The sequence below is a fragment of the Schistocerca cancellata genome, chromosome 2 (assembly GCF_023864275.1).
Source record: "Schistocerca cancellata isolate TAMUIC-IGC-003103 chromosome 2, iqSchCanc2.1, whole genome shotgun sequence".
NCBI classification, from domain to species: domain Eukaryota; kingdom Metazoa; phylum Arthropoda; class Insecta; order Orthoptera; family Acrididae; genus Schistocerca; species Schistocerca cancellata.
This window is the reverse complement of record NC_064627.1, coordinates 1004905112-1004932052: the sequence shown is the minus strand read 5'-3', so window position 1 is coordinate 1004932052 and position 26941 is coordinate 1004905112. Positions and strand designations below refer to the sequence as shown.

The window sequence follows — 26941 nt, the reverse complement described above, 5'->3', positions numbered from 1 at the left end:
CTGGAAAGTAAACTTAATGAAAAGGATCAATACAGGTAGGCATAGATAATATCGACCAATTGCGTCTGGACCAATTATTATTACTTACAATGTAGATTACGACGAACAAACAAGTTTTCATCTGAAGAAATCGATTTGGACTCGATTGCTCACATTCGATTTCGGATGTATAACGGCGCGACGTTTTGAATAGGATTTTGTCACAAGTGATACGTACGTGAAAATGTTTTTAGCTTTACCGATAACACGCGCGCTGCCCTTAGGAATTAAGAAAATCGACCGCGGCGAGACATCGCCACGGAGTGACAGCTGCGCGCGCACAGCAGCCGCACTGGCAGCCGTTAGTTCCGCGGGCGGCCGCTAGCAGGCGCCGGGCGCTGGCGTCGCCGCCCGCCGCCCGGTACAGCCGGTGCGCGTCTGCAGAGCCAGTCTGTCTGGTGGCAGGCAGAGTGAATGAACCCGCGCGCTGACAGCCCGGGCCGTGTGTAGTGCGCCTGCGTCGCCGACGTCTGCTCCGTACGGGACCTGTTCCGCTGAGCCGACACGCAACCGGAGCGCGCCAGGGGTCGACTTCTCCCCGAGCCGAAGGTGAGTCCAGTGCACTTCCGGTCGGACGCCGCCAGCTTGTGCCAACAAACCGCGGCCGGAATTATCCTCCTGAATGGATGACGTGTCTATTGTTCGGAACAAACGGCGCGCGGAGATACGGCTGCTGTCATAGCGGCACCGAAAACATAGGCTCCCAATGAACACACAGCTCTGACAGTGGAGCTGTACGGGGCTGTCATTTTAATTTATTCCGCTGAACTTGCTTCTAGAACCACGACATGGATAAAAATCAATTCTGTAACAAACTGTAAATTTACTGAAGATACGCGATGCCTGTACGCACATTTGCACGCCTTTTGTTTCCCATCATCACAAGATTCGTTCACTTCAGGATTCCCTTTCCACAAATGATTTTCCTAGCTGTAAATACTGAAGAGTTATGCTGCTTTATACAGATCCTAGATTCACAGGTTCTGCTTTATGAGTCTCGAAAATTTTGTCCATCGTAATATCCAATGACATTAACAGCTGCTCAATATAGTTATATCTTTGTAACTGGACCAAAACGCATTTTCTTATTAAGTCGGTTCTATTGTCATATACTTGTAACGAGTTTTGGAGTTTTCTCTCCATCAACAGGTACATATTAGAGATTACATATTAGTGTCCGAGATTTGGTGTTAAGTGTGGTCACACCTTATTGGGGGGGGGGGGGGGGTGAGACGTAAACACAACGTCAGGCACGAACCATCTTCTACACTGCACTGAAAGTTTTAAGTAATTTACCTGGTCACGGGAATTTCAGCGCCGAAACTCATTCTGGAGGTATAGCAATAACAATGACTAATTACAACATTGCAAATGCTGTTTAGAAATTGTTCTTACAGCCCCATCTACACTCAACGTATGATTTCCATACTAATTGTTTCTAATATGTTATCCAACCGTAACTGATGTAGTTTATACACTGTTCTTTGCAACTCATCTTTGCTTTCTTCCAAAATTGTTACATCTACCTACATAATAAAATTTGCATATTTATTTCTGTTAATTTGTAAAACTCGATTTACCGCCTGTCTTCAGGTCTTAACCAAATCAATTACATCCACAATAAATTAGGTTAGTGGAAGGTTGCAGCCTTGTTGGAGATGTAACAATTTTGGAAGTAAGTTTATGTGAGCCACAACAAGCAGTGTATAAACTACATCAGTTAGGAAAAAGAGAGTGTAACCATCGCATATCAATAAAGAAAATCAAAATTTCGGCTGATAGTGGGAAATATGCTAACCACTCAAAAATAATAGATAATATTCCACTTAAGCTTGTCTCCAGCTTTAACTTTTTAAGATGCTATATAAGCTATGATACGGACAAGAACATAGAAACTAAGATTAACAAATATTAATCAATATGCGAAATGATAAACAAAGCATTCCAACCCAAAATACGGAAGGAAACAATACTGAAATTTTCAAAACTGTTGCTAGACCTGTATTGCTGATGGAAGTCAGTTATAGGTCCCTAAAAAGCCGTGGTAGAAGTAAAATACAAGCAACTGAAATGAAATTTTTCGTGAAAGCCAGCGGATACCACATAAGAAACGATAATATCAGTAAGAAATTAAATCATAATGGGAACATCACCTACAGCGAAAGAGTGCAGAGAGAAACCCACGTCAGGCTATGCTATAAGAAGCAGGGAGGGACGTAGGAAGACCCAGAACCAGGTGGCCGAGAAACGTGTATACGATACAGGAACAAGTGCGTGAACCTGAAACTGCAAAAGGAGGAGGAGGAAGAGAAGAAAAAGAAAAAGACGGTGATGATGATGGTGATGTTATTCAACGGCAACCAGTGAAAACAACATGCGCATGCATTACAGGTGGGATCTTCCTTCGGAAACCGTACGAAATCCTAAATGTTGAATGTCAAACAAGCAAGCGAGTTTACGCATGTTTACAGTTTGTGAAAAATGCGGTCATTAGCTTCGTACAGCTGTCTGTACCTGGTGCCGCTGGGGAAAGTTATGTCATTTCATAGCGTCGTTGTGTGATTCTGGGAGGTGCGTAGAATACCAGTCTTGGGGAAAGTTGTATCTTAGGTGCTCGCTACACAGATAATCGATAGAGGATTGACGACGCTTCAGCGCTAAACTTTCGGCGTCCAGTGTGCGGTTTCCCTCAGAGATCGTCAGATAACGGCGCCCTGTAATACGTGGTGCTTCCTTAATCATTGCCATCTGCTACCCTTTTTACTGTTTCTCTCTCTTTCTTACTCACAATGCGTGTCAGTCACGCCGATCTTAATCTTACAGTTCTCAAATGGAAGCAGCCTCCATAATCCTGGATGTCTAGAGAAATTATCCTTCTCTTTTCCACTTATTTTTCACCGGCTTGTTTCTTCGTCTATTTAATCTGAAACATTTACATTTAAAATGGTTCTGAGCACTATGGGACTTAATATCTGAGGTCATCACTCCCCTAGAACTACTTAAACCTAACTAGCCTAAGGACGTCACACACACCCATGCCCGAGGCAGGATTCGAACCTGCGACCTTAGCGTTTGCGCGGTTCCAGATTGAAGCGCCTAGAACCGCTGGGCCACATCGGCCGGCCATTTACATTTAACTCTCTACCTTATTTTTCTTATTGTTACAACAGCACTTTTCGGATGCAAGTGTCTTTTTAATATGTTCTTCAGTATTTACGAGGCTAGTGGCACAGTTCGTTATTTTTGATATTTTATCTCCATTTTCGACGAAACGGTAGCCTGTTATCGTATATAACAAGTGATACTTTACAGCATTTAGATTGCTATGCAGTGTTTCTGCCCAGCAACTCTCATGGTCAAACCCGGAACCATCTTTCATCAACGATCACTACGAAGCCTCCCTGTACCACAAATTGTAGATGGTTATCTCAAACTTATCTGCTGGACCGACCAAATAATCAAACGTTTTCTTACGCCATCGTTTGAAACGTGATTCTCTCTAGTCTCTCCAGCTATCCACGTATGCATCTTTTTTTTTTTAATGATAGTCTAGCCTCTGATCGGTCTTAGAAGTCCAGCCTGATATGTCAGAGGATGTGACTTAAAGATAACGGTGTGGTAGACTTTAGACAGTTGACGATCTTTTATTTGTTGGTCGCAGATGACGCCGGCATACGGTGCAACATGAATGGATCCAGGTGTTTGTTGATCAGCGAATTATTGTCAATGTTTTGTTTAGAAGCACGCCGTACGGCATTTGTCGTCGCTCCATAACTAGACTTGGTGAAGGAGACCAAGCTTCGCCAACACGAGGTCACAAGCGTAGAAAATTATCTGTACTATCGGCTGATACTACGGACTAATGTGACATGCCATGTGGGATGCTGTAACTGAATGTTAGTATCAATTCAGCCGAATCACACACAACAGCAGAAAGCGTATTTCCACTATAGATCTGTGTAAGGTGGCAGGCAGTATGCACGCTAGTCGTAATTATTATACATTTGTTTCGCAGAATGGGACTAGAACTGAAATGTGGCAAAACTATTGTATAAGAAATAATTAGCAACATTTATTAACAGCGAGGATACACAATTGCACTTCGGTAACTGTTAGATGCGTGGCACTTGTTGTATTACCCCTAATACAATGAATTCTAAATAACTTTGCTCTCTGTGTAAGGCCCTGATGAAGGCTAGCTGCAACGCTGGCCGAAACGTTGGCGCATTTTAAATTATGACGATGCGGTCTGATACCCTGAAGAATTTTATAGAAGAGAACTTTGCTCTCTGTTGGCAGTCTATGAGTTAGTCACAATGACTGAAAGGTACACTCTTAGTTAACTGTTCCTATTGCTCCGTAAATAGCGACTGTTTTGTCGGAACTGTAGTCTATTGAACGGAACTGCACTACTTCTAGGAAATCGCGGAACTATATAACTGATGGCACTGCAGAAACAGTGTGAACTTGAGTTTCAACGAAATTCACGATCTCCGGCATTGTCCCCAGAGCATGTCGTGGCCCCCTGCTTCTGAGTTGATTGGAAGGATTGAACCAGAGACTTCGATGGTTCTGCGATAGACTAGAGTGGACTATCTAGACTTGCGCCATAGGGTTGACAGTTGTAGGATCCCCTTAAATGGGTCATGTGCGCACTACATATCTTAAGCAGCTACCCATGTGTCTGGTGGGTACACAAGTGTTCTTTTTTTTTTTAGAGTACGCGCTCTCCATTCAGTTCAGATCACGATTGTTGTAGGAAACCCAGAAGTATCGGTGTAAGCTCCAAAGAAATGCCTCCTGCAGCTGAGATAATTAAAATCCTGGTGATTACCTGCTCAAGCGTTCACAACAAAGTGACAGAGTTTGAAGCTCTTCTAAAAATGTGAAGCTCACATAATACTAAGCACAGAAAGCTGGTTAAAATCTGAAGTTGTCAGTCCTGAGAAAAGCGTCCAGCGAAAAGATAAGCTAACGGGAGAAGGAGGTGGTGTATTTGTTGTTTTGACTGCCTGAAGCAACAAATTCCCTATCCACGATGCCCCTACTGTTGAAAGTATTTTTTTCATCTTTGATTTGCTCATTAGAGCTTTTTTTAGTCGAGGAGATGCCTCATTGTGCCACTCCTCACTTCGCCGCTCTGTCTCAGAATCGTACTCAAAAATTCAAGCAGACATCACGTGTGATCACACTACTGAACCATTTGTGGTCTCTGGCTATCCTCTCAAGAAGATCAGTCAGCATTCAATTTCTTCTTTCTTCTGGTAGTCAATACAAATGGCATACTGGGAACAAGCGTACCATATGGAACCTTAGCTAAAAGTCCTGTTGTCTCTGCTATACTCCATGTTTTCCAGGCTAAAATATTAGCATCTGGAAATGCTTCAAGGCCACCGTAGTCACAGTAATTGCCCCACACTACAGCTAGTGTAAGCCATTTACTGCCTCCAAAAAGGGCTTGCACATCACATGTAAAGTTCAGGCGGAGTCCACGAAACACATTGGGACCTCCAATCAGTTGTTGTTTATTGAACTGTCCAACCAAATCAATATCAATTGCCTTCAATGCACGATACACAGGAACGCTGTGCCGCAGGCGACGTCGCCATGCATGTACAGTGGAAGTGTTTAACAGGTCATCCATCATCTTTATTGTTAAACGTCGGTCTGATCTTACAAAAGCACACACAAGTTCTGCGTTTTCGTCGCTTTTTGAAGTTGAAGGCCCCCCTGAGCAAGGTTCATTTTCAACGTGTTCTCGGCCTGCCAAAAAACATTTGTGTCACCAAAAACATTTTGCTCTTGATAAGGAATGTTTCCCATAGGTCTGTTCCAACTTTTCAAAGGTCACCTTTGCAGATTCTACAAGTTTAACACAAAATCTCAGGCGTTCACCGTGATCCAAACTCCGTTGTTCCATTTTCGTAACACACAACGACAGCACAACTTCACTGAAGGCGCTCTCAAAAATCACGTGATGTCTGTACAGGCCTGGAACTCGAACTGATCATCTGGAAGGAATTAACACAACTAGAACAACAAAGAGTTGCCAGACCTCTCGCATAGTTGTCAGTCTCATTACTTTTCTCACACCTCTCATAGGTTTTTGCTTCAGTTCTCCTTGGCATCCTACTCTCTCCCTGGACAAACAACAGAGGGGCAGAGTTAATGCTACTCGCACACTGCCGATGAAAATAGCTTCCTATCGTCTCGAAATCGATAAATACAGATTCAGTGTGGTTTTCAAGATAATCTTACACCAGTCTACGGCAAAATAGTAGCAAGTTCAGGTAATGATGATGGAGATGCATATCGACGACACACCCTTCTCTCCAAATGAGACCATAAAGCCTCAACAGTAATGTGATATGGTGCCTGTGGTGGTCCGGATAAATGCGGCAATTTATCCTGCTCACAAAATCGGTCCTGGACGATGCGAGCTGTGTTGACAGGGCCCCTGTCGTCTTGGAATACACAATCACAATTGGGGAACAAAAGTTTTACCATGGGATGGATATGATCAGGCAAAATGGTCACAGAGTAATAATAGGGCCGTGGAATACTATGATGTTGTTGTTGTGGTCTTCAGTCCAGAGACTGGTTTGATGCAGCTCTCCATGCTACTCTATCCTGTGCAAGCTTCTTCATCTCCCAGTACCTACTGCAACTTACATCCTTCTGAATCTGTTTAGTGTATTCATCTCTTGGTCTCCCTCTACGATTTTTACCCTCCACGCTGCCCTCCTATACTAAATTGGTGATCACTTGGTGCCTCAGAATATGCCCTACCAACCGGTTCCTTCTTTTAGTCAAGTTATGCCACAAATTTCTCTTCTCCCCAATTCTATTCAATACCTCTTCATTAGTTATGTGATCTACCCATCTAATCTTCAGCATTCTTCTGTAACACCACATTTCGAAAGCTTCTATTCTCTTCTTGTCCAAACTATTTATCGTCCACGTTTCACTTCCACACGCCATACAAGTACTTAAATCTATACTCAATGTTAACAAATTTCTCTTCTTCAGAAACGCTTTCCTTGCCATAGCCAGTCTACATTTTATATCGCCTCTACTTCGACCATCATAAGTTATTTTGCACCCCAAATAGCAAAACTCATTTACTACTTTAAGCGTCTCATTTCCTAATCGAATTCCCTCAGAATCACCCGATTTAATTCGACTACATTCCATTTTCCTCGTTTTGCTTTTGTTGATGCTTTCAAGACACTGTCCATTCGGTTCAGCTGCTCTTCCAGGTCCTTCGCTGTCTCTGACAGAATTACAATGTCATCGGCGAACCTCAAAGTTTTTATATCTTCTCCATGGATTTTAATCCCTACACCGAATTTTTCTTTTCTTTCCTTTATTGCTTGCTCAATATACAGATTGAATAACATCGAGGATAGGCTACAACCCTGTCTTACTCCCTTCCCAACCAATGCTTCCCTTTCATGTCCCTCGACTCTTGTAACTGCCATCTGGTTTCTGTACAAATCATAAATAGCCTTTCGCTCCCTGCATTTTACCCCTGCCACCTTCAGAATTTGAAAGAAAATATTCCAGTCAACATTGTCAAAAGCTTTCTCTAAATCTACAAGTGCTAGAAACGTAGGTTTGCGTTTTCTTAATCTATTTTCTAAGACGTACCACGATATGGGTGTCCAAATCATCGCTGAATCGCGCCATGTTGCACTCTTTGGACGTAAACTGGGCCCGAAGTTAAAAACGGTGTGAAATAAGACTAATCCGAGCAAATGACTTCCTTCTATTGTTCCACACTTCAGGTTTTATGGCTTCAGCACCACGTTTTCCCCTTAAGGGCATTTACGTCACTGATGAGTGGCTTTGGAATTCCCCTCCTTCTAGAGATCCCTTCGGGTTGTTTTGTTGCTGACGTCGTTCATGAGTGCGACATTTAGCCCATCAGTGATTTTTGCAGCCGTCACCCACATATTTTTAGTCACAATTCTCTTCAATGACCGTCTGTCACGATGGCTCAAATACAATGTCGTCCGCGTTGTGACTTAGCGGATGATGTTTTCCGGCTTTCCATGTATACGGCGCAAATCTTAGATACAATGCCTCTTCAAATACCAAACGAGCACTAACAGTTTGCCCGCGTGCGAGTTCACTCAGCTGCGACACAACGCACTCGCAACTACACAGAACACTGTTCTGACCAAGAATGTCACTTGTAACATATTGATGACATTGCACAGGTTGCGTTCGTGGTCAGACACAACAGCGCAGCGTACAGACTTGGCTAGCATCAGCAGTTATGTTCAAGTATAGATTTATGGCGGAGTTTCCACATTTTTGTCCAATTCCTGTATGTGGTATTCATGTTTGTGATCGTTTTATAATTTCATATGGGCAACTACATAATAGTGGCGCTAGCGGTTATAGCTCCAGACGAGGAAGAGTAATAAAAGTTAAGGAACTGGGAAAAAGATTTCAATCAGACCGTCTGAGCAAACTGTATTTCCCTTCATCAGAATAAGTAGTTCAGGCAACAACTTTATGTCGCCGAATTAAGATCAGTTCATTTTACAAAATTGTGACAGAGTTTATCGTTTTCAACAACATTTACAGTTTTATATTCTCTTTTGGTTGTTTCTTAGTAATACACTTGTTCATTTATAGTTATCCTCCTCTATGAATCCAAAGAACTCCAAAAAATAGAGTGTATTCTTGTTACGATTATGCGATTCATGCACAGTAATATTATTTCCAAAACATCCTATACTGACAGCTAGACTCTGGTCAAAGCGAACATCGAGGAAATAAAAATATTTGAACACGCAATCTTGGCTGCTTAAAATTCTTATCATCAAATATCATATCGTGCCCAGCAACATGTGCAACTTATATAAATCTAAACGCCAGGCAAACGCGGAGTACGCACTATCACTCAGCGACTTTCGTTCTCTAATGACTCAGCAGCCAACATAAGCTATGGACTCCAAGTGTTTGCCAATGAGTCACTCGCCTATGACAAAGGGTTGTCGTAAGCAAGACCCCCCAATAATCATTCTATTCGTCACAAGACTGCAACGAGGCATGGGCCTGGCAACTAATTCCAGATGATGAAAGCACGGGGCGCATTGAAAACAAATGACCCAAATTTGAGTGTGGGTTCCTCACACTTAAAAATCAGAAGTCCCATGGGACATATACACCGAGGTGACAAAGGTCACACGATAGCGACATGCATATACAGGGTGGTCCATTGATCGTGACCGGACCAAATATCTCACGAATAAACATCAAACGAAAAAACTACGAAGAACGAAACACGTCTAGCTTGAAGGGGGAAATCAGATGGCGCTATGTTTGGCCCGCTAGATGGCGCTGCCATAGGTAAAACGGCTATCAACTGCGTTTTTTTTTTTTAATAGGAACCCACATTTTTATTACATATTCGTGTAGTACGTAAAGAAACATGAATGTTTCAGTTGGACCACTTTTTTCGCTTTGTGATAGATGGCGCTGTAATAGTCGCAAACGTATAGGTACGTGGTATCACGCAACATTCCGCCAGTGCGGACGGTATTTGCATCGTAATACATTACCCGTGTTAAAATGGACCGTTTACAATTGCGGAAAAGGTCGATATCGTGTTGATGTATGGCTATTGTGATCAAAATGCCCAACGGGCGTGTGCTATGTATGCTGCTCGGTGTCCTGGACGACATCATCCAAGTGCCCGGACCGTTCGCCGGATAGTTACGTTATTTAAGGAAACAGGAAGTGATCACCCACGTGTGAAACGTCAACCACGACCTGCAACAAATGATGATGCCCAAGTAGGTGTTTTAGCTGCTGTCGCGGCTAATCCGCACATCAGTGGCAGACGAATTGCACGAGAATCGGGAATCTCAAAAACGTCGGTGTTGAGAATGCTATATCAACATCGATTGCACCCGTACCATATTTCTAAGCACCAGGAATTGCACGTTGCATGGCGACGACTTTGAACTTCGTGTACAATTCTGCCACTGGGCACAAGAGAAATTACGGGACGATGACAGATTTCTTGCATGCGTTCTATTTAGCGACGAAGCGTCATTCACCAACAGCGGTAACGTAAACCGGCATAATATGCACTATTGGGCAACGGAAAATCCACGATGGCTCCGACAAGTGGAACATCAGCGACCTTGGCGGATTAATGTATGGTGCGGCATTATGGGAGGAAGGATAATTGGCCCCCATTTTCTACGTAATGTTCTACCGATGTAACTACAAGATGTTTCACTGCATGACAGAATGGTGCTGTACTTCCAACATGATGGATGTCCGGCACTTAGCTCGCGTGCGGTTGAAGCGGTATTGAATAGCATATTTCTTGCGTTGTCATTGCATCTGCGAACATTGCGGAAGGCGAACTACTCGCTGTTGAGAGGAATGTCGTTACACGTATTGCCAAATGCATTGAGGTTGACGGACATCATTTTGAGCATTTATTGCATTAATGTGGTATTTACAGACAATCACGCTGTAACAGCATGCGTTCTCAGAAATGATAAGTTCACAAAGGTACGTGTATCACATTGTAACAACCGAAATAAAATGTTCAGACATACCTACGTTCTGTATTTTAATTTTAAAAAACCTACCTGTTATAAACTGTTCGTCTAAAATTGTGAGCCATATGTTTGTGACTATTACAGCGCCATCTATCACAAAGCGAAAAAAGTGGTCCAACTAAAACAGTCATATTTCTTTACGTACTACACGAATATGTAATAAAAATGAGGGTTCATATTAAAAAAAGAAAACGCAGCTGACATCCGTTTGACCTATGGCAGCGCCATCTAGCGGGCCAACCACAGCGCCATCTGGTTTCCCCCTTCAAGATAGACAAGTTTCGTTCTTTATAGTTTTTTCGTTTGACGCTTATTTTGTGAGATATTTAGCCCGGTCACGATCTATCGACCACCCTGTATATAGAAGCCGGAAGTATCACGTAGACAACGTATAAAAGGGCAAAAAGTTTCGCACGTGATTATGGTTCAAATGGCTCTGAGCACTATGGGACTTAACTTCTGAGGTCATCAGTCCCCTAGAACTTAGAACTACTTAAACCTAACTAACCTAAGGACATCACACACATCCATGCCCGAGGCAGGATTCGAACCTGCGACCGTAGTGGTCGCGCGGTTCCAGACTGTAGTGCCTAGAACCGCTCGGCCACTCCGGCCGGCGCACGTGATTATGACCACATGACGGGAATTAACAGACTTGAACGCGGAACGGTTATTGGACTAGACGCATGGGAAATTCCATTTCGGAAAATAGTTAGGGAATCCAATACTCCGAGTTGCACAGTGTCAAGAATATGTAGAGAATAGCAAATTTCAGGCATTACCTCTCACCACGGACAGCGCAGTGGCCGACGGCCTTCACTCAACGACCGATAGCAGTGGCATTTGCATAGAGTTGTCAGTACTAACAGACAAGCAACACTACGTGAAATAACCGCAAGGAATCAATGAGGGCGGCCAAATTTTGCGTTAATGGGCTATGGCAGCAGACGACCGACGTGAGTGCCTGTACTAAGAGCTCCAGGAATGGAAAACCGTGGCCCGGTTAGACGAGACACGATCTCAATCAGTAAGGGTTCGAGTGTGGCACAGACCTCACGAACCATGGACCCAAGTTGTCAACTAGGTACTGTGTTAGCAGGTGGTGGCTTCACAATGGCGAGGCACTGTGCAGGCTGGTGGTGGTGGATTCATAATAGCCTGGGGTGTGTCTACACGCAGTGCAATGCGTCCTCTGGTTCAGCTGAACCTATCATTGGCTGTGAGTGAATGTGTTCGGTACTTAGAGACCATTTGCAGCCATTCGTGGACTTGATGTTTTTGATGGAATTTTTATGGATGACAGTGTGTCTTGTCACCTGGTACAATCATTGCGATTGGTTTGAAAAACACTCTAGACAATTCGAGCGAATGTTCGGCCATCCAGGTGACCCAACATGAATTCCATCAAACGATTATGGGACATAATCGACAGGTCATTTCGTACAAACAATCCTGCATCGGCAATACTTTCGCGATTATGGACGGCTGTGAGGCAGCAGTATTTCTGCAGGGGACTTAACAACGAGTTGTTGAGTCCATGCCCCGTAGTTGCCACACTGCGCCGTACAAAAGGAGGTTCGACACCATATTAGGAGGGCTTCCATGTCTTTTGTCACCGCAGTCTGATGCCGTCATAGCTAACGGTGAAAACTGAGACTAGTGAGAAAGAGTCGTAACTGACTACAAAAAAATGGTTCAAATGGCTCTGAGCACTATGGCACTTGACATCGGAGATCATCAGTCCCCTACAACTTAGAACTACTTGAACCGAACTAACCTAAGGACATCACACACATCCATGCCCAAGGCATGATTCGAACCCGCGACCGTAGCAGTCGCGCGGTTCCGGACTGAAGCACCTAGAACCGCTCGGCCACCGCGGCCGGCAACCGACTACAGTATGAAGTACTACTGTAGTTGGTACAAATGTTTTTATCTCAAATTTCACGCCTTCCCTATTTAAACAAGAAATATAATACTACTTCGAACAGCCTCAAGCGACTGGGAAGACACGCAGGTGACCAATATCCTTAACAAGGTTTGCTGCAGACTTCTTGAACATATTTTCAGTTCGAATAAAACAAAATTCCTTGAGACAGAAAAGCTTCTTTCCACAAATCAAGCACGGTTTTAGAAAGCATCGCTCGTGCGAAGCTTACCTTGCTCTTTCATGAAATGATATCTTGCGAACCATGAGTGAACAGCAACAGGCCGATTACACACGCTTAGATGTCCGGACATCGCTTGACACGATGCCCCTACAGACTGTTAACGAATGTAGGAGTGAACGGAATAGGTCCCGAGACATGTGTGCGGCTTCTTGACAGCGATTGTTCGTCAGAGATAATAGTGTGGCCAGGAGTGCCCAATGGAAGTGTGATAGGACCGATTTTATTCTCTACACGTCCGTAAATGGTCTGACGGACAGGATGAGCAGCAAATTGCGGCTGTTTGCTGTTGATATTACGATGTACGGAAAGCTATCGTTGAGGACTGTAGGAGCTTACAAGATGACTTAGACAAAATTTCTAGTTAGTGTGATGAATGGCAGCTAGCTCCAAATGTTGGTTCGGATAAGCAGGGGATACAACCCCATAATTTTCGAATACAGCATTAGTATGTTGATGCTTGACACAGTTAAGTCGATTAAATATTTAGGTGTAACGTTAGAGATTGATACACTCCTGGAAGGGGAAACTTTATTGACACATTCCTGGGGTCAGATACATCACATGATCACACTGACAGAACCACAGGCACATAGATACAGGCAACAGAGCATGCACAATGTCGGCACTAGTACAGTGTATATCCACCTTTCGCAGCAATGCAGGGTGCTATTCTCCCATGGAGACGATCGTAGAGATGCTGGACGTAGTCCTGTGGAACGGCTTGCCATGCCATTTCCACCTGGCGCCTCAGTTGGACCAGCGTTCGTGCTGGACGTGCAGACCGCGTGAGACGACGCTTCATCCAGTCCCAAACATGCTCAATGGGGGACAGATCCGGAGATCTTGCTGGCCAGGGTAGTTGACTTACACCTTCTAGAGCACGTTGGGTGGCACGGGATACATGCGGACGTGCATTGTCCTGTTGGAACAGCAAGTTCCCTTGCCGGTCTAGGAATGGTAGAACGATGGGTTCGATGACGGTTTGGATGTACCGTGCACTATTCAGTGTCCCCTCGACGATCACCAGTGGTGTACGGCCAGTGTAGGAGATCGCTCCCCACACCATGATGCCGGGTGTTGGCCCTGTGTGCCTCGGTCGTATGCAGTCCTGATTGTGGCGCTCACCTGCACGGCGCCAAACACGCATACGACCATCATTGGCACCAAGGCAGAAGCGACTCTCATCGCTGAAGACGACACGTCTCCATTCGTCCCTCCATTCACGCCTGTCGCGACACCACTGGAGGCGGGCTGCACGATGTTGGGGCGTGAGAGGAAGACGGCCTAACGGTGTGCGGGACCGTAGCCCAGCTTCATGGAGACGGTTGCGAATGGTCCTCGCCGATACCCCAGGAGCAACAGTGTCCCTAATTTGCTGGGAAGTGGCGGTGCGGTCCCCTACGGCACTGCGTAGGATCCTACAGTCTTGGCGTGCATCCGTGCGTCGCTGCGGTCCGGTCCCAGGTCGACGGGCACGTGCACCTTCCGCCGACCACTGGCGACAACATCGATGTACTGTGGAGACCTCACGCCCCACGTGTTGAGCAATTCGGCGGTACGTCCACCCGGCCTCCCGCATGCCCACTATACGCCCTCGCTCAAAGTCCGTCAACTGCACATACGGTTCACGTCCACGCTGTCGCGGCATGCTACCAGTGTTAAAGACTGCGATGGAGCTCCGTAAGCCACGGCAAACTGGCTGACACTGACGGCGGCGGTGCACAAATGCTGCGCAGCTAGCACCATTCGACGGCCAACACCGCGGTTCCTGGTGTGTCCGCTGTGCCGTGCGTGTGATCATTGCTTGTACAGCCCTCTCGCAGTGTCCGGAGCAAGTATGGTGGGTCTGACACACCGGTGTCAATGTGTTCTTTTTTCCATTTCCAGGAGTGTATGAAATGGAAAGAGCATCTAAGAATTGCGAGTTTGATTTAATTGGAGAATTTTAGAGATGTGTGGTTCAGCCATTAAGGAAACTGCGTATAGAGTGCTAGTGCAGCCTTCTTGATTACTGTTAGAGTGTGTGGGATCCCTACCAGGTCGGATTAAAGGGCAACATCGATGCAGTTCAGAGGCGTGCTGCTAGAGTTGTTGGCGGTAGGTTCGATCAACACGCGAGCATTACGGAGATGCGTCGTAAACTGAAATAGATGTACTTGGGAGAAGAAGAACTTCTTAGCCAAGATTGCTATAAAAAACTTTATTGTAGATAACCCGTTTCGGTAAGAGTAAGTTATCATCCTCAGGTCTTCATAGATAAACATCTTGTGGCAGCTACACACACAATCTTTCTATTGAATTTCCAGGTAAATAAAACATGAAATGAGCGATGCATTGACGCGTCAAAATTAAACTTACTATGTAAATCACAATTCTCCAGAACGTCGGTCCGATAACATAACACGCCATGTCTACCAGGGCGCCACGAGGCTACCTGTTAGTTTTGAGGGGCCCTGGTAGGCATGGCGTGTTTCGTTATGGTAACTATGTTTTGGGGAACTGTGATTTATATCTTAATTTTAATTTTGGCGCGTCAGTGCATCGCTCATTTCATGTTTTATGTACCTGAAAATTCAATGGAAAAATTTTGTGTGTAGCTGCCACAAGATGTTTGTAGTACCATTTATGAAGATCTGAAGATGGTAACTTAGTCTTACCGAAACCAGTTATCTACAATAAAGTATTTTTAGTGATCTCGGGAGAGAAGTTCTTTTTCTAAGTAATCACTACAGATCGCCCCTTCGAGCTCAACATGTGTAAACTAATCAAATGGGAATCCCTGGAGAGAAGAGGGCGCTCTTTTCGCGGAACAGTATTGAGAGAAAAGGCATTTGAAGCTGACTGCAGAACGATTCTACTGCTGGCAAAGTTGGAAGAAAGTGTGGCGAAGTGAGGCGATCAGCTAGTACCCGTAAACACATATACAATGAAAAGCGCTTCATGTTGTGACTCAAAATTTCGGTGAGAAACCGCACATGGAATACCTTAGAAATTCCGCATTAATGCTGTGTCAGTCTTCTGTCGATTACCTGTGTAGCGAGCGCGTGGGATACAAAATTTCGCAAGGTTACGGAATTCGCAAGCTTCCCAAACTGCATTTACCATTGTCGTTTGAGGGAGGCATTTTGCGATAATGTGCCAAATTTTTTTTTTTTTTTTTAAATGGACTTGTAGTCCGAGGTGATAGGTTACAATACAGCATCACCGGTCTGTTGCGGTCTAACTGTGTTGGTGGGCCAGTAAATTTCCACTGTGCAGTGACTTTGTCACTGCAATTCACTTTGGAGGTGTGGCGGTGGGATCTGTAGTCCCGTACCACCCTCTTACGGTGATAGTACTACATGAGTCAGGCAGAATTTATTGCCTAACATGGGCAGGTGCAGGTGTGGCGGTGGGACTTGTAGTCCCGTACCGTGGGTGCGAGTGACGTGCCAAATATATTTTAAAATAGTAATGTACAGTTTTCTATTAAAACCGACTGCGAGAAAAAACTGCTATCTATGATGTAAAAATTAGCGATTTCATTTTCTTTTTCGCAGTCAGGACTCTGTACGGGCCAGTCCATTACAGGGATGTTATAGTCGTGTAACTACTCCACCAAAGGCCGTGCATTATGAGCAGGTGCTCAATCGTGTTGGAAGATGCAATCGCCATCCCCGAATTGCTCTTCAACAGCGGGAACCAAGAAGGTGCTATGATATGAGGGCATTATACCCTGTAAACAAATTATTTCTCCGAAATCTGTCCACTCTCCTTATATACACTATGTGATCAAAAGTATCCGGACACCTGGCTGAAAATTACTTACAAGTTCGTGGCGTCCTCCATCGGCAATGCTGAAATTCAATATGGTGTTGGCCCACCCTCAGCCTTGACGACAGCTTCCACTCTCGGAGGCATACGTTCAATCAAGTGCTGGAAGGTTTCTTGGGAAATGGCAGCCTATTCTTCACGGAGTGTTGCACTGAGGAGAGGTATCGATGTCGGTCGGTGAGGCCTGGCACGAAATCGGTGTTCCAACACATCCCAAAGGTGTTCTATAGGATTCAAGTCAGGACTCTGTGCAGCCCAGTCCATTACAGGGATATTATTCTCGTGTAACCTCTCCGCCACAAGCCGTGAATTATGAACAGGTGCTCGATCGTGGTGAAAGATGCAATCGCCATCCCCGAATTGCTCTTCAACAGCGGGAACCAAGTAGGTGCTTAAAACATCAATGCAGTCTTGTGCTGTGATAGTGCCACGCAAACAACAAGGGGTATTTCATGAAAATCACGACCACACCATAAAACCACCGCCTCCGAATTTTACTGTTGGCACTACACACGCTGGCAGATGACGTTCACCAGGCATCCTCCATACCCATACCCTGCCATCAGATCGCCACATTTTGTACCGTGATTCGTCACTCTACACAACGTTTTTCCACTGTTCAATCGTCCAATGTTTACGCTCCTTACACAAAGCGAGGCGTCGTTTGGCATTTACCGGCATGATGTGTGACTTATGAGCAGCTGCTCGACCATGAAATCAAAGTTTTCTCACTTCCCGCCTAATTGTCAAAGTTCTTGAAGTGAATCGTGATGCAGATTTGGATTCTTGTGTGATGGTCTGAATAGGTTTCTGCCTACAGACAGATGTCAGTCAACAGAAGAGGTCTGCCTGTAAGCTTTTGTGCTGTACGTGTCCCTTCACGTTCCCACTTCACTATCACATCGGTAACAGTGGACCCAGGGATGTTTAGGAGTGGGGAAATCTCGCGCACAGACGTATGACACAAGTGACACCTAATCACCTGACCATGTTCAAAGTCCGTGAGTTCCGCGGAGAGCCCTATTCTGCTCTCTTACGATTTCTCATGACTACTGAAGTCGCTGATATGGAGTATCTGCCAGTAGGTGGCAGCACAATGCACCTGATATGACAAACGTATGTTTTTGGGGGTACCGGTACCCGGATAATTTGATCACATAGTGTATAATGACGAGTCAAAGAAACTGGTACATCTGCCTAATATCGTGTAGGGCCCCCATGAGCACGCAAAAGTGTCGCAACACAACGTGGCATGGTCTCGACCAATGTCTGAAGTAGTACTGGAGGGAATTGTCAGCATGAATCTTAGAAGGCTGTCCATAAATCTGTAAGAGATCTCTTCTGAACGTTGCAAGGCACACCAGATGTGTTCAACAATGTTCATGTCCTGTGTGTTTGGTGGCCAGCGGTTGTGTTTAAACTCAGAAGAGTGTTCCTGGAGCTACTCTGCAGCAATTCTGGACGTGTGGGGTGTCCCATTGTCCTGCTGGATTTGCCAAGTCCATCGGAATGCAAAATGCTTGAACGGATGCAGGTGATCAGACAGGATGCTTTCGTACGTGTTACCTGTCAGAGTCGCATCTAGACGTATCAGAGGTCCCACATCACTCCAACTTCAAACGTCCCACACCATTAAAGAGCCTCAACCAGCTTGAACAGTCCTTTGCTGACATCCTGACATCCATGGATCCATGAGGTTGTCTCCATACCCGTACATGTCCTCCCGCCCGATACAATTTGAAACGAGTCTCGTCCGACCAGACAACATGTTTCCAGTCATCAGCAGTCCAATGTCGGTGTTGACAGGCCCAGGCGAGGCATAAAACCTTGTGTCGTGCAGTCATAAAGGGCTCCGAAAGCCCATATCAATGATGTTTCGTTGAATGGTTCGCACGCTGGCACTTGTCGATGATCCAGCATTGAAATCTGCAGCAATTTGGCGGAAAGGATGCACTTCTGTCACGTTGAACAATTCTCTTCAGTCGTCGTTGGTACCGTTTTTGCAGGATCTTTTTCCGGCCGCAGCGATGTCGAAGATTTGATGTTTTACTGGATTCCTGATATTCACGGTACACTTGTGAAATGGTCTACGGGAAATTCTCCACCTCACCGCTACCTCGGAGACGCTGTGTCCCATCGGTTTTGCGCCGATTCTAACACCACGTTCAAACTCACATAAAGCTTGATAATCTGTCATTGTAGCAGCAGTGACCGATCTAACAACTGCGCCAGACACTTGTTCTCTTATATAGGCGTTGCCAACTGCAGCGCCGTATTCTGCTTGTTTATGTATCTCTATATTTGAATACGCATGCCTATACCGGTTTCTTTGGCGCTTCAGTATATATATATATATATATATATATATATATATATATACTGTTTTGTTTTCTTCAACACAGTTTTAACAGAAAACAGGGAAGCTGTGTTTATTGGTTAGCATACAATTTAGGAATCTAAATCGTCCGGATCTTTTTAATCCAACACATTTGCAGATTAAAACCATACGAAATAATGTCGTTGAAGCCACTATCCTCACACATCCAGCAGCAGGAGAGACTCTCTCACACCATGTATACCAATGGTCCCTAATCGATTTACCCATTCATTTGAAGTGACTTCAGTTCCCAATCAAAGTTTCGTTTGCAATACCAACGAACAAGACTGAAAGACAGAGGAGAGGGAGGAAATGGACATGGGGAAGGAGGATATAGACAGAGAGAGGCGGTAGAAGGAGATGGACGAGAAAATGGATAGAGAGAGGAGGGAGGCGGAGCTTTATCATTTAGCTACTTTATAGCAGGTCAGCAACTGGAAGCAGTTAATTCAATAAATTATCTGGGAGTACGCAGGAGTGATTTAAAATGGAATGATCATATAAAGTTGATCGTCGGTAAAGCAGATGCCAGACTGAGATTCATTGGAAGAATCCTAAGGAAATGAAATTCGAAAACAAAGGAAGTAGGTTACAGTACACTTGTTCGCCCACTACTTGAATATTGCTCACCAGTGTGGGATCCGTACCAAATAGGGTTGATAGAAGAGATAGAGAAGATCCAACGGAGAGCAGCGCGCTTCGTTATAGGATCATTTAGTAATCGCGAAAGCGTTACGGAGATGGTAGATAAACTCCAGTGAAAGACTCTGCAGGAGAGACGCTCAGTAGCTCGGTACGGGCTTTTGTCGAAGTTTCGAGAACATACCTTCACCGAGGAGTCAAGCAGTATATTGCTCCCTCCTACGTATATCTCGCGAAGGGACCATGAGGATAAAATCAGAGAGATTAGAGCCGACACAGAGGCATACCGACAATCTTTCTTTCCACGAGCAATACGAGACTGGAATAGAAGGGAAAACCAATAGAGGTACTCAAAGTACCCTCCGCCACACACCGTCAGGGGCCTTGCAGAGTATGGATGTTGATGTAGATGTAGGTGTAGATGTAGATGTACAGAGAGAGGAAGAGGGGAGGAGGAGGAGGAAATGGACAATGAGACTGAGGAGTGGGACGTGAACAGAGAGGTGGGAGGGAGGAAACCGATTAGGACGTACATCCAATTCCCACATGTACGAGGGCTGTTCAATAAGTAATGCAGTACATTCTTTTTCTCGACCAATTTCTGTTGATAAAATGGGGAATTTATTTGAGGCACGTCGTGGAATATTCCCGCTTCAGCCCTTATAGTTTCATGAAGTTACGATAGGTGGCGGCGCTAAATTTAGCTTTCAGACTGGTGTCTATAATGGAGGTGCGCCCCATGCAGAAAGCTGTGACTGAGTTTCTTTTGGTGGCAAACAGAGCACCACTGATATTCACAGGCGCTTGCAGAATGCCTACGGAGACCTGTTAATAAACAAAATCACGGTGATTCGATGGGTGAGTCGTCTGTCACCATCGCAACAAGGTTGCGCGAAACTGTCCGGTTTCCCACGTGAGGGCAGGCGCTGACAGCTATGACCCCTGCACGAACTTCTCCTTCTCCAAGACAACGCAAGGCCTCACACAAGTCTGCGCGCGCGAGAGGATGTGACAGAACTCCACTGGACTGTCCTTCTGCGATCTGGAGATAAACGATTTATGTCACGACAAACAATAGCAGACGATTTGAGAGTTTGTGTTAAGGAATGGTAGCAAATGAATGGATCAGAGAGTTGTGTGGATTAGGAGAAGTAGTTAAAGATTGTGATGAAAATGAAGTGGAAATGAACAAGATATGTAGCCAATCGAACGTTTGGAAGACGGGTCAAGAAAGTTCTTTGCTGGAATGAAAGAAATAGGAAAATCACGAGGCGAGGGTCTAATGGAAGGGGGTTTAAAACATGCGATACGAACGACGCGTATAGCGAAGTGCAGCGGAGAAGTCTATAGGAGGTATTTATTAAGCAGCGGATTACAAACGGTGATAGCCTTTGGTGTTTCAATAGCGATATGAAATTTCATTTTAGCATCTTGTATGTGCTGTCAGCCCAAATTGATAATGCTCACCGCTCGTTCCATACGACATCAGTCTCAAATGTCTATTTCCCATTATTAACAAGAAACGTTTCACTGTGAACTTTCGTGTAACCATTCCACACAACGGTTCTAAATTAGTCTATTACGATATTCAGTTTAACAACATGTGTTAAGACCGACATCAAACCACGAAGAATAGCCAGTATACTAGCAGCGACCGGGTAAAGGTCTGCCAAGCGAGACAACATAATTCGGACAAGAAAGACGAGACCTAAAAATGTTTACCGACATGATATATTTTAGATGACATATCACTAAACCGATTATCGGATAGACTAATTTCCGACCAGGCTATCGAATGTGCACATAAAATTTCGCTTTCGAAACACATTTGTTTCGCACCCGGAATTTTACCAACTTTTTTCCGTTGACACGATGAGCAGTATTTTTATGGCCTAGCTCCATCTTTACATTCAGTGATGTATTTGGATGTCTGCAAAATGTGTTGCGGAAAGAGGTAATAGCAAAGATGTATAAGGTATGCCCAACTGAAAAGGAGACCTTCACTGTAGAGGCGTTGTACGTAATCGCAGTGGGTGAATGTGTTTACGGAGAGATGATGTGGTATTCCCAGCTGCGCAAGTGGAGTTAACGGCTTAGAACCAATTTCCTCATTTCTTGAGAGCTGTTTCCGCAGTTCATTGTATGATGGATTACTCCCGATCAGCACAAAGAGCGGTTATTCGATTTCTTTGCGCGGAAGGGGAGAATACTTCACAGATTTATCGCAGGATGAGAAACGTGGACGGAGAGCAGTGTCTCGCAGGATGCATAATATTCTGGTGGTGTCAGCATTATGAGGCGAAAAGTCGACAAGCAAAGGAACTGTGCGTTACATAATTCACGAATGGGTGCTAAAACGTCTCTCAGAGAACCAGAAGATGGCAAGGATGGTTGTTTGTCTGACCTATCTGTTAAGAAACATGGAGCAAAGAACGGATTTTATTACTCACAAGAGAAACTCCCCATAGCACCCCCACACAGATTTAGTGATAAGATGGCCCAGTGGGTAGCCCGTCAAAAATCGAACACAAATCATGCATTAAAACGCGAAGAAGTTGTACTGAACTGTGGAAAGAGAAGCAAAATAGAAACTGTGAACGGTCTTAGCTCAAGATGTTTTACTTCGAGTATATTTGGATAGCCGCGGCGTTGTGGTTGTGTGATTACAGTGTAGGGCTCCGAAGGGGCTTCCGACGTGGTAGCTCGGCGTATTCCCTCAGAGTGATAGCTGACCTCTGTAATGAAAAAACTAGATTAACGATTAACTTGAGCGGGTGTCATGGGACCTCCGCTCAGAACAAATTCAACGAACAGTAACGAGCAAAATGAGATAAAAGGGGGGGGGGGGGGGAGAGACAGGTGTTCAAATCTCCCTCATGCCCCATATATGTTTTTATTTTTTACAAAATTATAAGCTGTCCGCACGGTCATTGATGTGTCTGTATACCTCAGTCATATTTGTGGCTGTGTCTTGGTGCAACGCCCTTTTTCGAGAGCGATGTGCACGAAACGGACCTCCAGATGTTCATTTTTATTTTTTATTTTATTTATTTATTTATTTTTATTATTATTATTATTATTTTGAGTCATGACTCTTGTGATTGGTTTGATGCGGTACACCAGGATTTTCTATCCTCTGCCAACCTCTTCATCTCAGAGTAGTACTTGCAAACCACATCCTGAATTATTTGCTGGATGTATTCCAATCTCTGTCTTCCTCTACAGTTTTTGCCCTCTGCAGCTCCCTCTAGTACCATGGAAGTCATTCCCACAAACACATGTCCCAGTATCCTGTCCCTTCTCCTTGTGAGCGTTTTCCACATATGCTTTTCCTCTCTGATTCTGCGCAGAACCTCCTCGTTCCTTACCTTATCAGACCACCTAATTTTCAACATTCGCCTGTGGCACCACACATCAAATGCATCGATTCTCTTCTGTTCCTGTTTTCCCACAGTCCATGTTTCACTACCATACAATGCTGTGCTCCAGACGTACATTCTCAGAAATTTCTTCCTCAAATTAAGGTCTATGTTTGACACTAGTAGACTTCTCTTGGCCAGGAATGGCCGTTTTGCAAGTGCTAGTCCGCTTTTGATATCTTCTTTGCTCCGTTCGTCATTGGTTATTTTGATAGCTAGGTATTGGAATTCCTTAACTTCATCTACTTCGTGACCATCAACCCTGATGTTAAGTTTCTCGCTCTTCTCATTTCTGCTACTTCTCAGTACTTCACCTATCTTCGATTTACTCTCAATTCATATTGTGTTCATTCCATTCAGCAGATCCTTCCATTCAAGACAGCAATGCCATCAGCGAATCTTATCATTATATGCTTTCACTTTGAATTTTAATTCCACCCCTGAACCGTTCTCTTATTTCCATCACTGCTTCTTCAATGTACAGATTGAACAGTAGAGGTGAAAGAATACATTCTTGTCTTACGCCCTTTTTAATCTGAGCAATTCGTTCTTGCTCGTTCACTCTTATTATTATCTCTAGTCTCTTGTACATATTGCATGTATGTTACTACTCTCTCCCTGTAGCTTACCCCTATTTTTCTCAGAATTTCGAACGTCTTGCACCATTTTCCATTGCGAACGCTTTTTCCAGGTCGACAAATCCTTTGAACGTGTCTTGATCTTTCTTTAGTCTTGCTTCCATTATTAACGGTAGCTCAGACTTGCATCTCTCGTGCATTTCCCTTCCTAAAGCCAAACTGATCGTCATCTCACACATCTCAATCCTCAGTTTTCTTTTCCATTCTTTTCTATATTATTCTTGTCAGCAACTTGGATGCATGAGCTGGTAAGCTGATTGTGCGATAATTCTCGCACTTGTCAACTCTTGCAGTCTTCGGAATAGCGTGGATGATATTTTTCCGAAAGTCAGATGGTATGTCGCCAGATTCATACATTCTACACGCAAACGTGAATAGTCCTTTTGTTGCCACTTCCCCTAATGATTTTAGAAATTCTGATGGAATGTTTTCTCTCCCTTCTGCCTTATTCGATCTTAAGTCTTCCAAAGCTCTCTTAAATTCTGTATCTAATACTGGATCCCCATCTAATACTGGATTCAGCAGTAGAGGGTAGGAGGAGTCGGGGCAGACCGAGGAGAAGGTACCTGGATTCGGTTAAGAATGATTTTGAAGTAATGGGTTTAACATCAGAAGAGGCACCAATGTTAGCACTGAATAGGGGATCATGGAGGAACTGTATAAGGGGGGCTATGCTCCAGACTGAACGCTGAAAGGCATAATCAGTCTTAAATGATGATGATGATGATGATGATGATGATACTGGATCCCCTGTCTCTTCTAAATCGGCTCCTGTTTCTTCTCCTATCACATCAGACAGATCTTCCCTCTCATAGTGGCCTTCAGTGTACTCTTTCCGCCTACCCGCTCTCTCCTCCTCATTTAAGAGTGGGATTCCCGTTGCACTCTTCGTGTTAGTACCCTTGCTTTTAATTTCACCGCAGGTCGTTTTGACTTTCCTACATTCTGAGTTTGTCCTTCCGACAATCATTTCTTTTTCGATTTCTTCACTTTTTTCATGCAGCTGTTTCGTCTCACCTTCCATGCACATTCTATTTATTTCATTCCTCAGTGACTTGCATTTCTGTATTCGTGAATTTCTCGAACATTTTAGTACTTCCTTCTTTACCGCTTAACTGAAATATTTCTTTTATTACCCATCGTCTCTTCGTAGTTACCTTCTTTGTACCTATGTTTTTCTTTCCAGCTTCTGTGATTGCCCTTTTTAGAGATGTCCTTTCCTCTTCAACCGTTGTGCCTGCTGAGCTGCTTATTGCTGTATCTATAGCCTGAGGGAACTTCAAGCGTATTCCTTAGCATTTCCGTATCCCACTTCTTCGCGTATTGATTGTCCCTGACTAATCTCTTAAACTTCAGCCTCCTCTTCATCATTACGACATTGTGGTGTGAGGCTATATAGGTTCCTGGGTACGCCTTACAATTCAGAATATATTTTCGGAGTCTCTGCCGGTCCATGATGTAATCTAACTGAAATCTTCTTGTATCACCCGGCCTTTTCCAAATATACCTCTTCCTCTTGTGATTCTTGAACAGAGTATTCGCTATTGCTAACTGAAATTTATTACAGAACTCAATTAGCCTTCTCCTCTCTCATTTCTTGCCCCAAGCCCATATTATCCTATAACCTATTTTCCACTACCTCCGCTACAACTGCATTCCAGTCTCCCATGACTATTAGATTTTCATCTCCCCTTACGTACTGTATTCTCATATACTTTCTCCATCTCTACATCTTCAGCTTGCAATGTCGGCATGGACTATGGTTGTCGGTGTTGGTTTGTTGTCGATTCTGTTAAGAATGATCCTATCACTGAACCGTTTACGGTAACACACACTCTGCCCTACCTTTCTATTCATAACGAAACCCAGTCCCATGATACGATTTCCTGTTACTGTTGATATTACCCTATACTCATTTGACCAGAAATCCTTATCTTCTTTCCATTTCACTTCACTGACCGCTATTATATCTATACTGAGCCTTTGCATTTCCCTTTTTAGATTTTCTGATTTCCAACCACGTTCAAGCTTCTAACATTCCACGCCCCGACTCGTAGAACGTTATCCTTTCATTGGTTATTCAATCTTTTTCTCATATTCACCTCCCCCTTGGTAGTCCCCTCCCGGAGATCCGAATGGAAGACTCTTCCGGAGTCTTTTGCCAGTGGAGAGATAAATAAATAAATGTCGTGTGACGACGGCCACCCGTCGGGTAGACCGTTCGCTCGGTGCAAGTCCTTCGATTTGACGCCACTGCGGTGACTTGCGCGTCGATGGGGATGAAATGATGATGATTAGGATAACACAACACCCAGTCCCTGAGCGGAGAAAAGCTCCGACCCAGCCGGGAATCGAACCCGGGCCTTTAGGATTGACATTCTGTCGCTCTGACCACTCACCTACCGAGGGCGGCCAATGGAGAGATCATACGACACTTTTCAGTTATAGGCCACATGACCTGTGGATACACGTTACGTGTCTTTAATGAAGTGGTTTACATTGTCTTCTGCATCCTCATGCCGTTGATCATTGCTGATTCTTCCGCCTTTACGGCAGTTTCCCACTCCTAGGACAAGAGAGTGCCCTGAACCTCTGTCCGCTCCTCCGCCCTCTTTGACAAGGCCGTTGGCAGAATGAGGCTGACTTCTTATGCCGGAAGTCTTCGGCCGCCAATGCTGATTATTTATCAAAATTTAAGGGGTGTTGGATTTCGAACTCAGGACCGAGGACGTTTTGGTTACGAATCAAAGACGCTGCCCCTAGACGACACATACAAGATCCAGACCTATTTATGATGTGTTGGCAGAAGAGCTAACACCGTGTTGCTAGAGGAGGCCGAAATGCACGCTATAAGCTCACGCAGGCTTGCGTGAGGTCTGGAACAGTGTAAAGTAGTTAATATAGCAAATAAAGTACGTAGTTGATGTAATACTTAACTTTATTCCATAATTGGGGAACATCGCTCTTGTTGATACTTTATATAATCTCAATATACACTGGTAATGGCGCCTTGCTAGGTCGTAGCAAATGACGTAGCTGAAGGCTATGCTAACTATCGTCTCGGCAAATGAGAGCGTAATTGTCAGTGAAGCATCGCTAGCAAAGTCGGCTGTACAACTGGGGCGAGTGTTAGGATCTGTCTCTAGACCTGTCGTGTGGCGGCGCTCGGTCTGCAATCACTGACAGTGGCGACACTCGGGTCCGTCGTATACTAGCGGACCGCGGCCGATTTAAATGCTACCACCTAGCA

The 26941-nt window shown here is 44.5% G+C and overlaps 1 long non-coding RNA gene across 1 annotated transcript in view; it reads left to right on the top strand.

Annotated features, from left to right (window-relative positions):
* The first annotated feature begins 447 nt into the window (after positions 1–447).
* Positions 448–26941, top strand: part of LOC126162974 (uncharacterized) — a 523342-nt gene continuing 496848 nt past the window's right edge. The window contains exon 1 of the long non-coding RNA XR_007535142.1: positions 448–588. This is a non-coding gene — a long non-coding RNA (uncharacterized LOC126162974). The remainder of the gene's footprint in view (positions 589–26941) is intronic.